General features: G+C 37.5%; 2 pseudogenes; one reads left to right on the top strand and one right to left on the bottom strand.

Moving 5' to 3' along the window:
- The window catches only part of LOC149244500 (putative TPR repeat-containing protein At2g32450), a 95,082-nt pseudogene extending 81,683 nt beyond the window's left edge, over positions 1-13,399 (top strand).
- Positions 13,400-15,721: 2,322 nt separating this feature from the next.
- The window catches only part of LOC149244499 (protein NODULATION SIGNALING PATHWAY 1-like), a 61,508-nt pseudogene continuing 59,847 nt past the window's right edge, over positions 15,722-17,382 (bottom strand).

Raw genomic sequence — 17,382 nt, 5'->3', positions numbered from 1 at the left:
ATAGCTCAGTCTAGGAGAGGACAAAAAGGAAGAAGGTCTAAAGGCATTCTTCTTGTTCCGAAGGACCTCAAAGAAATCCTTGAAGAACAAGAGGTTTGTTGCAAAAGGTTGTTGAATAAGCTCTTTATTTATCTTGTTTGAAGTTCTTTTATTCATTGGTAAAATGACTACTTCTACAAGTGAGTCCTCAAATTCTTCTTTCTTCACAAAAGTCTTTGATGGAGACATGAAGCAAGACTTGGCCACCGTGATGGATATGGTGAGAGAAATTTATGAGGACGGAAGGAAGAGCAACATTCTTAGAGAGAAGTTGAATTCCGTGGAGGAAGAGAAGCAGATGCTTTCTGAAAAATTGCAGGAAATGGAGAGGCAACTTCATATTGCAAATATGAACTTGAAAAGGATGCATGAGTTGGAGTCATAGCTCTTTGTTACCAAAGAAGCCTTGGTCAAGTATTATCTTGAAGAAGAGGTAAACCATTCCAGTTTGTCTTCAAATTCTTCTAAGAATGCTTATATTGGTTCTTTTGAAAAGCATACTAGAGGCATAGGTTCCAAGCTAATGTCAAATATAGGCTATGAAGGAAGAGGCTTGCGTAGACATGCACAAGGTATCATTGAGCCAATAATGGTTGAGGAAAGGCCTAAGTATTTGGGTCTTGGCTATGGAAAATGTTATAGAGGAAGTTCCAAAGCTACCATGAAGGCCATTGAAATAGTTCCAAGAAGGAGTTTAATTTCAGGTCCTCTACCTCAAGAGTGTGAAGATTTTATTCAGGAGGAATGCAATAGCTTGAAACATCATTTGCAGGATGTAGGTGTTCAAAAGCACACACTTGAACCAGAGAGTTGTGGAAACTCTAACAGCCTTGAAGAGATTGATGGTGTTTGAGAGGGAGCCACTTCTTCATTTGATTTACCTCCTCAGGAAGGCAATAAAGGTGAAAGACAAAGGTATAAATATGGTTCTAAACATTTTCCTTTTGATTATGTTCAGCATGGTAAATTTCCATATAAGTATGGGAAAAGAATTGCATGTTCCTTCTGTGGTTTGGATAACCATAATGTTTCTAGATGTTGGAAGGGGATGGCCACATATAGGAAACTTTTGAAGGAAAGGAAGCAAGAAGCCAAAGGTCCATTGGACAAGGAAAATCATGCTGTCAAGAGGATGCACATGTGTTACACCTACTGCCATAATCAAGGGCATCTTGCTGACAAGTGTTGGACTCTAAATCCAAAAATGCTTCCACAAAAGCTGAAGAATGTGGAAAGAGAAGATGGAAGAAATGGAAAGGAAGATTCCATGATTGATGTGTTTTAGGATGATTCACATGTTGATGCTAATGTGCAGACAAAGGTAGTACCTTTCAAAGGGATTGGTGAGAAATGGTTAGAGTTCTTATCCAATTAAGATTGCATGTATATTGATGCATCTATTTTCATTTCTTTGTTAATGAGATGCAAGTTGCAGGTTTTTGCCAAGAAGGTGAATGGAAAAGTTGAGTAGGAGGCTCACTTTGTTGCTGCAACATTATATTTCATTTCAGCTTCGAAAGTACAGTGTACTTAAGTGAAAGTTGAAGGATGAAATGCATGCATGAGCATGAGATGCATACAGGGATGTTGATGTTTTCCTTGTATTTGAACATGTATGTGTAATTAACTTGAAGGGCTGATTGCTTTAAACATGCATGTAATGTTGACTTGGGAGAAGTTAACTTGGTCTCCAAGATGGAGATAATAATGAAGTGTTTCATCTTTTGAAAAAGAGTCCTAATGGTCTTTTTCTACATGCTTGACTTGAAGGGTCATTTATTTTAAAGGCATGTTTTGTGGGCTTGTTATCTAGTCCATCATTTGTATGTAGATGTAAGACATGGAGGTATTCACAAGATGTGAAATCTGTTTCTTTTGTTGAAGGAGGAGTTTAGTCCATCAAGTTGTTGTTTTTGTTTCTGTTGTTGTTAACAGTTGTTGTTGATAGCTTTTCAAACTGGTACAAATAGAAATTTTGTGAAGCAGATGTACTTCAAGTTTGTTTAAGCCACCTTAGATCAATGATCAAGGAAGAAATGTTCAAACTACCTTTTGTGACCATCTCAACAGGAGTTCTGCAGGAAGGAAAGGAAGAGGGTAGTTCTTCCTAGGAGGACCAGCACATCCAAGAAGGAAGGTGGTCAAGGGCTTTGGTTCAGAGGCACTATGCAAGGAAAGTGTGTGGAGGTTGAAAGAAGAGGGTGTTATTACTCTCATTTACTATTCAGATCAGTACATCAGTCTTTTTGAGACCAAAAGTTCTTTAGTGGGAAGGCATTATCCAAAATGGATTTTGGATAGACTTCTAAGTCTAATTGTTCTTCATAGAGGAAAATAAAAGTCTAAGGATGTTCCTGGAAATAGTCCCATTGCGTAGATATTTTCATTATGAATCTAATGCAATTTGAATGGGCTAAAATGGTCCTCAGATGCAGAAGTTATCGCATAAAGTAGTTTCCCTTTTTCCTTTGAAAAAGAGGAAAAATCTTCAAAAAATGGCCTAAAAGGCTTTATAAAGGAAAATCGCATCCGTGTGGTCCAAGAGGCAGACTTAAAGAGAAGGCAGAAGAGACCCCCTATTACCGATCCCCGATATATCGGGTCGGAGGAAGGCATATGAAAATAATATAAGGAAAGGACCCCGTGCCGATGTGACATTGTGATCACCGATATCAGCATCGGTAGATTGGCGTCGGTGATGCTATGAGATAAGGGAAGGAACCCCGGGACTATGTGACTTACGATTGCGATATATCGCATCGCAACATCGTATCGCAGTGATATAAAAGGGGTCGATACCATATGCGACATGCGATTGCCAATCCATGGTGTGCAATCTCAGCCATCAAATCGGAAATGAGATCAATGGAAAGGATTAAATCGACAATCCCTGACACAAAGTGCCGATGCGATAGCGATATGCGATGCGATCTAGACTATCTGATCAGGGATCAGATCAATGGTCCAGATTAAATCAGTTATCGGCGATCGGTAATCAGGGATCCTCGATAGCAGGGATAATGCGATTGCGATTTCAATAAGTGACAAGGGCCGCACCCAATTGGGATTATACGGGAGATTTAATGAAATTTCAAGTCCGAAATTCACGCTGGATAGTGTAATTTTGGAAAAATCTCTATGTATTGGATTTTTCTCCATTTTTAGGTTTTTTCTTGGAAGAAGGCCCCGATCCGTCTGTAACAGCCCCTGATCACTGTGCCACGCTGCAAGCAGGGATTTTTTGCAAACAATGATGCATTTGAAGCCACAAAGCTAGATGGCCAGTCGAATAGACAATGCGCAGAGAAGCCACAGAGCCGCAGGGGAGTAATGACACATAGAGAAACAACTAGGGAAGTCACAGAGCTGGGAAAATGCCTCAAAGGAACCAGAAGGCCCTATTGATAGAGTTGTTGGCGAGAGCTAGAGGTCGTTGAAGGAGAGCTGTTAGCTAAGAGAGTGATAATCCTAGAGAGCACGATTGACAGGCAGCAAAGCTATTAAAGGTCCCTGGAAGGTTGCTAAAGGTCGCTTGGAGGTCGAGTGAACCATTGATGCACGCAGAGGCCAAGAGAGAGCTCAGAGAAGCCAAAGCCGAAGAGCCAGAGCCAGAGACAAGAGTCAAGAGTCAAAGCCAGAGCCGAAAGCCAGAGCCAAAGCGAGAGCTAGAGCCAGAGCCAGAGCCAGAAAGCCGAGAGCTTCAAAGCCAAGGATAAGATGGTGTTCTAAGCCCATTGTGTTTTGTGTAAACCAGTGGAGTTGAGCATGGAGCTTGTAAGAGAACTGCTGCCATAATCCCAAAGAGCCTAGTTGAGTTGACTAGAGCTCAAGGTGACGTAGCCCAAGAGTTTTGGGTGAACTCCATATTAAACTTGCTGTCTTATGTGTTTGTTATTTGATGTAATATTTTACTGTTATATGTATGTTATATCAGCATAAACAAAAGAATTTTAAAGCACATAACTAGTTTTAAAATAAACACCGGCATACACCTTATTTTCAAGCACATTATTAATTCCAAAATTGGTTAATCATTTGGGTCTTGGGAATATATAAGCTTTGGGAGTCGGAGAGGTTCTTGTAAGCTTGACAAGAAGTCTTTAGTGCCCAATTTTTAGATCAACAAACTATATTTTGGGCATGGAAATTAAAAGATATCAGGCAAAGAGGAAGATTTGGTTAAACCAGAGGAAGTATGTTGGGGCAATACTACATAGGTTTAATATGTAGGATATTAAACCAGTGAAGGTTCGTATTTTTATACGTGTGAAGTTATCTGCTGAACAATGTCCCAAGACATAAAAAGAGGAAGAGGACATGCCCCGTGTTCCATATGCAAGTGTAGTTGATAGCTCGATGTATGCGATGGTCTATATTAGACCAGACATTGCACATGCAGTGGGAGTACTGAGTAGGTTTATGTCAAAGCCAGGGAAGGAGCATTGTACAACAATGAAGTGAGTTTTTAGGTATTTGCTTCGCACTAGTGATTATGGTTTGTGCTACTAAGGAAGACCAAGATTGAATAGAGTTTTGGATATTCGTGGCTTTGTTGATGCAGACTGGGCTGGAGATCTAGATCAGAGAAGATCTACAAGTGGGTATGTGTTTAACCTATTTGGAGGTGCAGTCAGTTGGCTGAGTCAGTAACAGTTTGTAGTGGCACTATCAACTACAAAGGCAGAATACATGGCAGCCACTCATGTAAGAAAGGAAGCAGTTTGGTTGCAGAGATTGTGTTCAAGTATGGGGTTAGTACAAGGAGATATAAGGATAGACTGTGACAACCAAAGTGCAATTTTCTTTGAAAAGAACCCTGCTTATAATTCAAAGACAAAGCACATTGATGTTTAGTATCACTTTGTGAGGGATATGATATAAGACAAAAAGGTGTTGTTGGTAAAGGTGGACACTTTGAAGAATATTGCAGATGCATTGAAAAAACCTATTAGCTCTGAGAAGTTCTCTTGGTGTAGAGAAACAATGGGCATTGAAGGGCTGGATAAATGACTAAGCTCTCATGTGGAAAGAAAACAACAAGTGAGAGAATGTTGGTTTGTGTTATATTCTTTCCATCACTAGATCCCCTAGTTAACCAGGGGGTTAGAGGGGGGGGTGGAGCCCCCCCTTCGTTATGCCGATTGCGTAGCGAGGGGGTCACAGGGGGTTTGAGGGGGGTGGGTAGCCCCCCTCTACGAGGTCTGGGGCAGTGCCCCAAGGAAATTTTTTTTGGACCCTATATTAGGTGGGGCAAACCTACATATGGTTTTGTGCATGGTTTTCGCACATGGTTTTGGCACAATGGTTTTCGGTCCATGGTATTGGATGCTTCGGCATGTATATATATGTATTGTAACATTGAAAGGAACATAATGAAAAATCAAACTAGTAGTCTCGGTTTTGGGATCCAGGGGAATATCTCTGTGTATATGTGTTTTATGTGTTATGCTCTCGCATTGTTTATTTTTATGTGTGTTATGATTTTCCGACACATAGGAAATCGTCAAGTATAACTTGGTCTAGTGTAGAGTTATGTAAAGTGTGTTTCTTTACTATGTACTTTTGTAACTTACAATCTGACTGTCACGATATATAGTGATCCAATGGTTCATTCTCTCCTCCGTATTACCAACACTTGATCCATGGCTTAACACCTGATTGGTCCATGATCTCTCTTTAACGAGCATGGAGGGTCATTTGTAGGTAACCATACACAATACAAGCTTACGTAAATTTTCATTCTTTTATTAATAAATTTCCTGAAATGGCCGCGTTGGCTCAGGCCATGGACTGTTTCCCTCTTTGAGGCTTTTAACCACGTCAACAATATTGGTGTATTGATCTGTGATTTTTTTGTGAGCAGTGTCCTTTGGTTTTCTGTCTGAGGAACTTACCCTGTAAATTCCTACATGGTATCAGAGCTATTTGAGGGTCGCATCCATTGGTGATATAAATCTGAAGCTGGTAGAACTGCATCTGACTATCATTTCTTAGATCTATTTTTATTGACTTCTTTCGGGTCGAGAGGGCTGCTCTGTTGTGTTAGGAGCATTAGTTCCAGTGAGGAAGCCCTTTCGTTTGATGCAAAAAGGTTTCCGGTAGCCCTAGCTACATCATTTTCAAGATCTGGAGGTATACAATGTTTATTTGCAGTTTTTAGTTATTTTCTCTCTATTTATTTCGGTTTATTTAGCTCTTTGTTTTTTTATTTCCAGATGTATACCTTTCATTTCTGCGTATGCTCTTTTCCATGTGGCTCTGTGTGATCTGGGCAAATCAGAAACAGAAAGGAAGGATTTTTCTCATGCATATGATCTTCTCCGTCGCGCCTTAATGTGATCTCAGAAAATCAGAAACATTGAGGAAAATATTTAATTTCCAGCTAAAGCTAACTTCAAGCCATAAGGTTTGCTTTTTTTTGTATGTTGGGTTTTGTGTTTTTTTTTTTGTAGGCAAAAAAGAGCTTTCTCAAGTAAGCATGCACCCCAAAGCTTCAATGACTAAAAAAAAAAAACCCCTTCCTATTTTCCAAAAATTGCTAACCTTTTAATCTAGCTCACTTGGTCCAAAGCTACCTTATGAGAATAGAGGTCTTAAGTTCAAGTCTTTCTTTTCGTTGAGCTAATTAGATTAAGTTTGGAAAGGAGGTGGATTTTTTTAAAATATAACATTATCATTCATTCCCGCACATTCCCGCACTTCGTCGGCATCTTCAACAACGTTTCTTCAAAAAGCCATAACTTCATCCGGAAGCCATTTTCAGAGCCCTTTTTTTTAATCAGCCTATTTTTTCGACATCCTTCCATTGGAACACTTAGTTTCAACATATATATCTTCAGTTTATGTTAAAATCGAAATTCCATGCCAAGTTATTCTTGAGAACACCAACTACTTCCAATGGCAATCCTACATTGTGGATTTACTTAGAAGTAAAGGTCTTTACAGAATAGCCTCAGGCCAAGAAACCAAACTGAAAGATGAAGATAAGGTAGCCAAATGGGAAAATATGCAATATCAAGCACGTGGGTTGATAGGGATGTCTATTTCTCTAGACCTTAGATTCCATATCAAAGAACTTGATACTCCTAATGAAGCAATGAAACAGATCACTAAATTTTTTGGAATTAAAAATTAACTTAGAGCCCATCAACTCGAAAATGAGTTGCTTACATTGGACCTCAATAATTTTTCTTCCATTGAAGATTTTTTGCCCAAGTTCAAGACCCTTAGACTTCTCTTGGAAGGTGTTAAGGTTAAGAAAGAAGATGGTAACCTTATCTATTCCATTCTTACTAAGTTGGGACCAGCCTACTCTGTGTTTGTTTCCACCTTCCATTCTATAAGAGAAGGCTTCATTTCTCAAGGACAAGACTACAAGTCCCCTTCATTTGATGCCTTTTGTGATTCTTTAATAAGAGAACAAGAAAAACTATTACATCTTGGTCTTCTTAATCTTGGAAACTCTTCTAAGAAAGCCTTAGCCACCCAGAAACAACCAAATTCAAAGAATCCTAAGAAGTTGTATCAAAAAAAGAATGGTCTTAAACCAAACACAGTCTCAAAATGAAAAATCATTTCAACAAAAGGGTAAGGAAAATAAAAACAAAGGAAAGAATACTAATAGACATTGCCACTTTTGTAATCAAGATGGCCACTTAGAATCCAAATGCTTTAAGAAGATGGAAGCCTTGGAAGTAGCAATGAAGAAGCATAACATCCATTTGTAGCACTCAACAACTTCAACTTCATCTTCAGGAATAACACTTTCTGCATGTGGTTGTCAAACATCTCGGTCTGGATATGCACTAAATGTATCTTCTTCTTCTCATTCTCATGAGTGGCTCATTGATTCTGGAGCTTCTTATCACATGGCCAAAAGCAAAGCCATGTTTTCTTCTTTAAATGATTGTAACACCAAAAATATATATGTTGGTGATGATAGATCTCTTAGTGTTTTGGGGACTGGAACTGTTCATATAGACAATGGTCAATTCAATGATGTATAATGTGCTCCAACCTTATCCTGCAACCTTCTATCTGTATATCAGATAACTCATTCAGATGAAGGTAAAATCATTGAATTTTCACCTCACGATGTTGTAATTAAGGACCTAAGAGATCCTAGATAGATTTTAGCTACTGGCATTGTTGATGATTCTAAAAGGTTGTATAAGTTTAACAGCTTTGGGTCATCAAATCTTCCCTTGGTATTTGTTGCTCATAATGATGAAGTGAGCAAACTTTGGCATGAGCAATTTGGTCACTTAAACTATTGCTCCCTTCAGAATGTATGTAAAGAAAATATGGTGACAAGTCTTCCAATGTTATCTTGCAGAGATGGTATTTGTTCCAGATGTGTACTTGGAAAACATCATCGAGATAGTTTTGAAAAACGTGCCTCTTGGCACACCTCAGCCCCTTTACAACTTGTGCATAGTGATTTATGTGGTCCACTTCTAGTTGTTTCATTCTCTGGCTACAATTATTTCTTAGCTTTCATTGATGATTTCTCCAGATTCTCTTGGGTATACTTCTTAAAACTCAAGAGTGAAGTATTTAACATGTTCTTGGCCTTTAAGGTCTTTGTTGAAAAACAATCTGGACATCAAATTCTTAAGCTAAGATCTGATAATGGTGGAGAATATGTTAACAACAAATTCATCAACTTTTGCACTGAGAATGGAATTCAAATGCAACATACTGTTCCATATACTCCACAAAAAAATGGTGTAGGGGAAAGGAACAATTTCACCTTAAAGGAAATGGCTAATTGTATGCTTCAATCTAAAGGACTTAGTCTTAATTTTTGGGCAGAAGCAATTAACTGTGCAAATTACATAATAAATCACACTCCTACTAAGGTTTTAAAGAATATCACTCTAGAAGAAGCATGGAGCTCAATTAAACCAGATTTAAGTCACTTTCATGTTTTTGGAAGTGAAGCATGGGCCCATATTCCAGATGAGAAACATAAAGCTTTAGAACCTAAGAGTGAAAAATATATTTCTGTTGGATATTCTGAAGATGTCAAAGGATACAAACTTATTCCACTTAACTCCAAAAACGTTATCATTAGAAGATATGTAAATTTTGTTGAAAATATATTGGCCTGCAAGCCTAGTTCGACGGATGTGCCACCTCTCTCTATCCCTTCTACTTCTGAAATTATTTCTTCTTCAGATGATGACAGTGAGGATGAAAATCCTCCCCCACCTTCTCAGGATCCTCCTTCAGCTCCTCAGCTTCTAAAATGGGTCTGTGCTACTAGGGATGCAGCAGGTGCTCTTACCAGTGATCCTACAGATTAGCGACATACACGTTCTCAGTTTGATAGAGCCTCTTCTTTACTAGCTCAAGCTTCAGCTAATTATGATCTTGACACCTTTGCAGAAGCTTCAGGCCATCTAGATTGGGATGCAACTATGAATGAAGAATATAGTTCATTATTGGAAAATGATACATGGGATCTTGTTACCCTTCAAAAGGGATGAAAACTTGTTAGATGCAAGTGGGTTTACAGAACCAAGTATGGACCAGATGGAAAAGTTGATAAACATAAAGCTTGTCTTGTTGCTAAGGGTATTTCATAAGTTTAAGGCATTGACTATACTAAAACCTTCTGCCCTGTTGCCAAAATGAACTCTATCCGCCTTGTTCTTTCCCTTCTTGCCTCTTTCAAATGGAAGGTCCATCAGATGGATGTTAAATATGCCTTCTTGCATGGGGACTTGCATGAATAAATCTATATGGAACAACCTACTAGCTTTATACAAACAAACTCTAGCCTTTTATGTCGTCTTAAGAAATCCCTTTATGGTCTCAAGCAAGCCCCCTGGGCTTGGTATGCCAAAATGGATAGCTTTCTTTTAGAAACTGGATTTTCTAGGTGTCATTCTAACAATACTGTCTACACCAAGAAAGTGGGAAAGTCTCTTATCATTCTTGTTCTTTATGTTGATGATCTTATCCTTATTGGTAGTGATCCCAACCTTATAAACCATGTGAAGTCCAGCCTTAAAAAGAAGTTTGAAATGATAGACTTAGTTCACTTGCATTATTTTCTTGGTCTTCAAGTCATGCAATCCAAGGAAGGTATTTCCCTTTCTCAGTCCAAGTATGCATGTGATATTCCACTCCATTTTCACATGGAAGACTATAAGCCAGCCCCTTCTCCCTTTCAGTCTGGAGCCAAACTTTCAATCACTTGTACTTCCCCTAAAGTTGATGCTACCTTATATTGTCAACTTGTAGGAAATTTTTTTTATCTGACCCATACTCGTCCTGACCATTCCTTTGCTGTTGGCCTTATTTCTCGGTTTATGAAAAACCCACATGAAATTCATTGGAAAGCAGCTAAAAGAATACTTCATTATGTTTGAGGTACAATTCAGTTTGAGATTCATTACAGTGCAAAAGCATCTCCTCTATTGGTTGGTTTCACTGATTCTGATTGGGCTGGTGACCTTGATGATCAGAAGTCTACTACAGGTTATGTGTTCACTCTTGGTTCATGACCTATTACATGGGCTTGTAAGAAACAAAGTGCGATTTCTCTTTCTTCAGTAGAAGCAGAGTATCGTGGTGCCGTAGAAGCTAGTAAGAAATCCCTGTGGCTTCGTCAAATCCTGTCAATGTTTGGCTTTTGGCAGCAGCATCCAACTACACTTTGGTGTGATAATCAAAGTTCCATTCAACTATGCAAAGATCCAGTCCAACATCAGCGCAATAAACACATTGAGCTGCACATGCACTTCATCAGAAAGCTCATTCACGACCATGTTATTAAAGTGCAATATTGTTCAATAGATGATCAAGTTGCAAAAATATTTACAAAGTCTCTCACAGAGGCGAATTTTACTAAACTTCGATTTATGGTTGGAGTTTAGGAAGTTGTCACTAAGGGGGGATAGGCTTTAATGCCTCCTTCCTTCTCCTATTGTGTCATATTTGTACATCCTTCAATCCTATCCCAAGTTGTTCTTAAGGGGGGATGTTAGGATATTCTGACACATAGGAAATAGTTAAGTATAACTTAGTCTAGTGTAGAGTTAGGTAAAGTGTGCTTCTTTACTATGTACTTTTGTAACTTACAATCTGACTGTCATGATATGTAGTGATCCGACGGTTCATTCTCTCCTCGGTATTACTAACACTTGATTCATGGCTTAACACCCGATTGGTCCATGATCTCTATTTAAAGAGCATGGCGGGTCATTTGTAGGTAACTGTTCATGAGCGAAGCTTATGTAAATTTTCATTCTTTTATTAATAAATTTCCTGAAGTGGTTGTGTTGGCTCAGGCCGTGGACTGTTTCCCTCTTTGAGGGTTTTAACCACGTCAACAATACTGGTGTATTGATCTGTGATCTATTTGTGAGCAGTGTCCTTTGGTGTTTTGTCTGAGGAACTTACCCTGTAAATTACTACAATGAGTTTTAGAATTCGCATGCAGGTAATTTCTGTATGGGGTTAAAACCTAGAGAGAAAATGTTTTTAGTAGAAATGCAGACTTTAAGAAACCATGAATTCAATGAGAATCTGGTTCCTCTGCTCGGTTGATGATTATTTGGGATAGAGAAAATTCTTGTATATGATTTCATGTCTAATGGTAACTTGGAGGATTGGCTCCATGAAAAACATGATGGTCCCAGATGATTAGATTGGGAAGAAATCTCAAACAAGGAAGTAATACACCCTTGGGATTTTGGCTGTAAGTAATGAAACTTTCCCAGTTGCATGTGATGGAATTCGATGGATGATATTTTTTTCAGTGTTGAATTGTGGGGAGAAGACCACAAAAATAGAGGACATGATTGAATATCTTCACTTGGTACCTCACTAAGTATTTCTTATGAGCACTCACTTTTGGTATGTTCTTAGGCATTTCTTTTGATTTTATAGGCAATAGGAAATAGGGCAGTGTCTGTTCTCTGGTGCAGGCATATTTGTTGCTTTTCTTAGGTGGAATGTCATTATGCATTCAATATGGAAAATACAAAGGTGGATTATAACATATTATGTGAGATGAATAGTCCAATTATAGAGAGACACCAATTCTTTTCTCAACCCATTACAGAGCATTGAAACTTGTTGGTAGTGCACCTTTTAAGGTGGGTGAGTATAGAGCTGTGGAAAAGGCTTTGGACGAGGCTATATTTTTTAGGGTTGATTATGTTGATGCACATTGTGATATTGGGTAGGTCGTGCATGCCATGGGGGAGGATGAGAGAGTCATATAAGAGTTTCAAAAAACCATAGACCTAAAGCCAAATCATATGGATGCTTTGTATAATCTTGGAGGGTTCTTTGGAGTTGTGGGTAGGTATCAAAGAGTTGTAAAAATGTACAAAAATGTTCTTTCTATTTGGCCTAATCACTGTCGTTCTCAACTCAACAAAGTGGCGGTATTGTTGGGTGCTAGAGAAACTATAGAAGCTAAGAAAGTTTTGAACTAAGCTTTCAAAATGACAAATACGGTGGAATTATATGATGATATTACACATTTAAAGCACCTCTAGAAGAGCTTTGTATAATCTTAAATGATTAGAATAGCATACTAGCATGGAGGTTCTGAAGCTGAGGTATAGATGGGAACTGGTAATGTGATCTTTGAAGAAGAAATATTGGTCGTTGAGCCAGGCAGGTTTACAAGAGGAAGTGGAAAAACTGCACCTAAACAATACTTGTGTTGTGCTCTAGATATCATAAGCTTATAGAGGCTAACTAGATTGAATGTTTATGATATAAATCTTCTAAAAAGGGAATTAATTAAAACAAAAGTGCAAATTTCTCAATTTGACAAAGGTGTATCTAAGAAAAACATCCTCAAATCATCTCTTGAACAAATTTATGGAGATTTCTCCATTTTCTCAAGCCATAAACATTCCAAGGAGTTGTCAAGGCAGTGAATGAAAGAGTGTGAAGTGTATTGGATGGGACAGGATCATGCAGAGTGGATTTGGGATTGTTTTATGCCATTATTTCCCCCATTTGTGCAGGTTCCCCAAAGAAGAGAAAATGTTATGCTTTTGATGCTTTAGTGTGGCATTCAACAAAGGGTATTGGTGCACAGATTGGGAAGCTAGATGAAAATTCTAAATTATACTATTAAGGGCAGTCTATCTTCCATCAGAAGGAGTCAATGACATGATGGAAGTTCATGGAGAGGATGAAACGACCAAGTATCTCATTTCCCAAGTTTTTAGAAATGTTTGATGATCCAGATTGGGGGTTTGGCATCATGAACACCCTAGTAAATCTTGAGGTAGGTGATAGGGTGCACCATGATCGTATAACTTGTGCAATTTTATCCTTCATCTTTTTCCATTTTATTTCTTTTATCAATGTAATAACCCTGTGATTTTTAAACATGAAAGATATGTCATCCTGTCCATTCCACTAAGAATGTAATTACGTTCCCAAGGCCTTGAGCTTTTGTTTCAAGGAAAATTTTGTTTTAACTTCTTTCCTGTATGATGCATAAATTATTTATCTTTCAATCAAGTGCGGTAATTTATATAAGCATAAATTTCCTGTTTTTTATTTTGAAACATTTATAAAATTCCATGGTTCTATATGGTGAACGATAATTCTCACTCCTTTGTTTCCATTTGGTTTAGTATTTTCCTAACAAGGCAAGAACTCTTGTTGAAAATATGGACCGCTATCAAATGGGGCCTTCTAAAATCTTGTAGAAAGTATCGATCCATGTCAGATGGGGTCATCTAAAATCTTATTGAAAGTGTTTATCCCTAAATTAATATCTTCCAATCAAGGTCATCTAAAGACTTATTTAAAGTATTTACCCCTTAATTAAGGCCTCCCAATCAAGGCCTTTCTGAAAATCAAGTACCCAAACCATGAAGAGAAAACCTTTTAAAGCTTAGAAAATTGCCTTCATTCCCTTAGCCATCAAAGGAGAGGCTTATTAAAACCGAGGTGAACCATATAATGGATTTCTACATGTATATCTCTAGAAAGGTTTTTTCCTTGATAATCAAGTGGACAACAGATCCATGCTCCCTACCATGTTGGTTCGTAAACAAGGCACAATTGTTTTGAATCATTCATGTTGTGTAGGGTTTGGCTTGTTTGAGAGACTTTGTAGTCTATGCTTCTTAAATTTTGAAAGTCTATTCCCTCCAACTTATGAGGCATCCATATTTCAAGGTATCTTTAAGATGACCTTGCATTGAGATTCAAGACAAAGAACCGCCTTTGCATGATCAGCAGGAAGAGAAGGAAATATTTTCTTTTTGTTATTTAAATGTCATATTGTTTTTAAAACGCTGCAAATCTTATTAGGCACCTAAGTTTTTACCATGACTTGGGAGTTCTACACCATAAGAACCATTCTCATTGTCCTCTAGGAAATCAATTAGGAAGTATAGTGTGGCAATTCATTATTGTCAAATTTATGATCATCATGGTCTATACGTTAACAATTATTCTCATATGTGTCATGATGACCTAGATCATTTTCATTTTGTGTTTTTTAGTAATGCTAACTTACCATGGAATTATATATTAATCTTGTTCTTCTATTTCCAGAAATGATTTATGATAAAATACTTTAGATTTTATATTCGTAGCAATAATCTAATTACCAAGGACCATACTACTTTAGGATTCAATATCTACTTCTTACACATGAGCCCAAACACTTAAGTGAGAAAATTTTATTCTATTTTTAATTCCTAAAATACAGGCAGCGAGAACTCTGCATGTGAAAAAGCTCCTATTGCTTAAGGAGTTTTCTTAAAGATTAGTAATTTTTCAAGTGTTTTTGTGAAAAAGTTTTTTTCATAAATTGTTGTAGGGAACAAATCATCATTGAAATGATAACAATTGTAGGCATCCTATAATACATTGACTATGAGTTCACTCTTTGGGCTTCCTATCTTATAGCTTTTAAACTTTTTCTGGGTTAACAGACTAGATTGTAAGTTGTAATATGACTACTATTGTCCGTTGTTCTAATTGCAGATGGGGTTGTCAAGGTGCTATTGATAATAGTATGGTTGGTGTTCTTGGAAGGTATTTTAGCTCTCTTAAAAGTATTGTCATCGCAGCCAATGGAAGATTCAAATGGCTATGATGTTTTTCAAACTCCTCCTCGAGATTATGCAATAAGATCAACATCAAACCTACACCAACATACTAGTAGTGGGAAAGTAGAGTCCCCCTATTTTTTCACTATACTGGGATATAAAGTTGTAGTTTTCTCTTCACTAGCATTGACCAAAAATGAATTATCTAGTTTGGATGAGATCATTTCACTCACATATAATTGGAATAAATCCCCGCTAGATTATGTGTAAATTCTACTGGAAAATATGCCCTGAAAATCTCCAAAACATATAATAGGTAGAATAACGCTTGTATATATAGAGTGAAGGTAAAACTACTGGCAATGATATTAAGCTTCTTGTGTGAAACTGCAACACAACAATTATAATTGAGGATCTAATGATAAATGGATGCATTTTTCATTTTTTCTTTTATTATTTGTAACCTTTTTGTTATAGTTAAATATAAGCATTGAATTTGAGCCCAAGTGAAAATTCAAGGGACCAAATATTATGTACATTTCTATGTATGATAATATGGAGCAAGAATATAAAAGCTAATGACAAAAATAATGCATAACATTTGTAGAATTTTAGTGAAACAAGGAGTCTTCTCATGTAGGCTTGTTCAAAGATGGCTTACACAAGGAGAAAAGGGTGATAGGATGACTCTTTCAAAACAGAGAAATACACCCATCCCCCAAACGCATCTCCCAATTTGAATAATGTTTACGAAGCATGGCTCTTGCATATTCAATTTTATCACTAGGGATTTCACACACAAATCCCCCTTCCCTAACTCTATTGACCCAGTTCAAATGGCTCTCATTTCTCTCCACATGAGAAGCACCATCATATGCTACATTAATAACTAACCCCATGGCAACCTTGCCTTCAACCATCTGCCTCTCCTCACACTCTTTCCCCTTGAAACATACATTAGTTGAATCCAAGAATCTACATAGATGATCTATAGAGTTCTTAAATATTTTTATGAAATCAAGATATGAATGGACTCTTTCATTACCACTCAAGAAAAACACAGGGATTTAGGTCCTTTATGAATTTGATGAACTTGTCACGAGGGGGAACTGATGTTAATTGATTGTCTTTTCCCTCATTTTTTGACCATGCCCTCCCCTAAGAGTTGATGAAAACAAAATTGCGCACAGATAGCTGATTCCTCATCTTCTTTGACCCCTAAGGCTTTCCCTGGTGAGGGAATCTAGGGGTTTTGCAATGACATTGACTTCCATATCAAGGTTCAAAGTCTTTGCATACCTCTTCATATGGTTATGGAAGTCATTGGAAGGAAGGCCAAGTAAAAAGGGTGCCCCAAGAGTGTCTGCTCTAATAGTTAGACTTAGAAGACTAGGAGACCCAATTGGTTTTTTGGCAAATGCCTCCATGAATTTAGGTCATTCGTTCCATGAGAAACACCAATTTCTACGACATGAAGAGCTTTATTTGCATGGTATTCAAAGGCTTCAAGCATATTTTTTTTGGTTATGGTGTACAACAACTGATACCATGGACTTACCTCATGAAACTTGATGAGAGCCCTGTGAAAAAACTTTGGATATGTAGAGACAAATTCTGAGCAAGGAAGAAATGCATCAGTATGCATGATCTTGATAGTGAAAGCTCTCAACCAATTTGTTGCAAGTCTATGGTTCACATAATCTAAGATTGATGCAAGATCATGGAGGACCCATATGAGATGTTGAATGCGAACAATGTTATTGTTGGATATAGCTATTGTACAAGGTTTTAGTAGTTGTTCAACCCGTCTCATTTCCTTTTGAAGATTAGGTGGACTACTCTGGTGTCCACCTCTTCTTCCTTTGTTGTTGGTTCTACTGTTGGTGTTATTAATTTTGTTGTTGTTTCCTGTGACCTCCAAGTCTATTTGATTTTTTTATTCTGCTCCATGCAAAGAACTTAACTTAGTTTATGGGGCCAAGTAGTGGTTGCCATGATTTCCTCTGTCATTCTAGATAGAGGCAATGTGTAATCAATCGTTTCTAAGTAGAAACTTCTACTCATTTATCTAAATCTCTCCATGATGCATATTTTTCTTCAACACTTTGAAAGCCTTAAATCTGTAAGTTGAATTTAAGAAAAATGTTCATTAACAATGGAATGAAAATGCTCCAAATCTATAATTGTTTTAGAGTTGACTGATTTTCATCTCTACTAAAAATGTGGATCTTCATGATTTATATGTATTTTAAACAACTGATTTGAATGTTGGATAGCAACATCCCTAGAATAT

Source organism: Pinus tabuliformis, chromosome 8, assembly GCF_031772625.1.
Source record: "Pinus tabuliformis cultivar Carrire ecotype Pingquan chromosome 8, CPIR1, whole genome shotgun sequence".
NCBI lineage: Eukaryota > Viridiplantae > Streptophyta > Pinopsida > Pinales > Pinaceae > Pinus > Pinus tabuliformis.
Note: the sequence above shows the minus strand (reverse complement) of the source record. Positions and strands in the feature narration are given on the sequence as shown.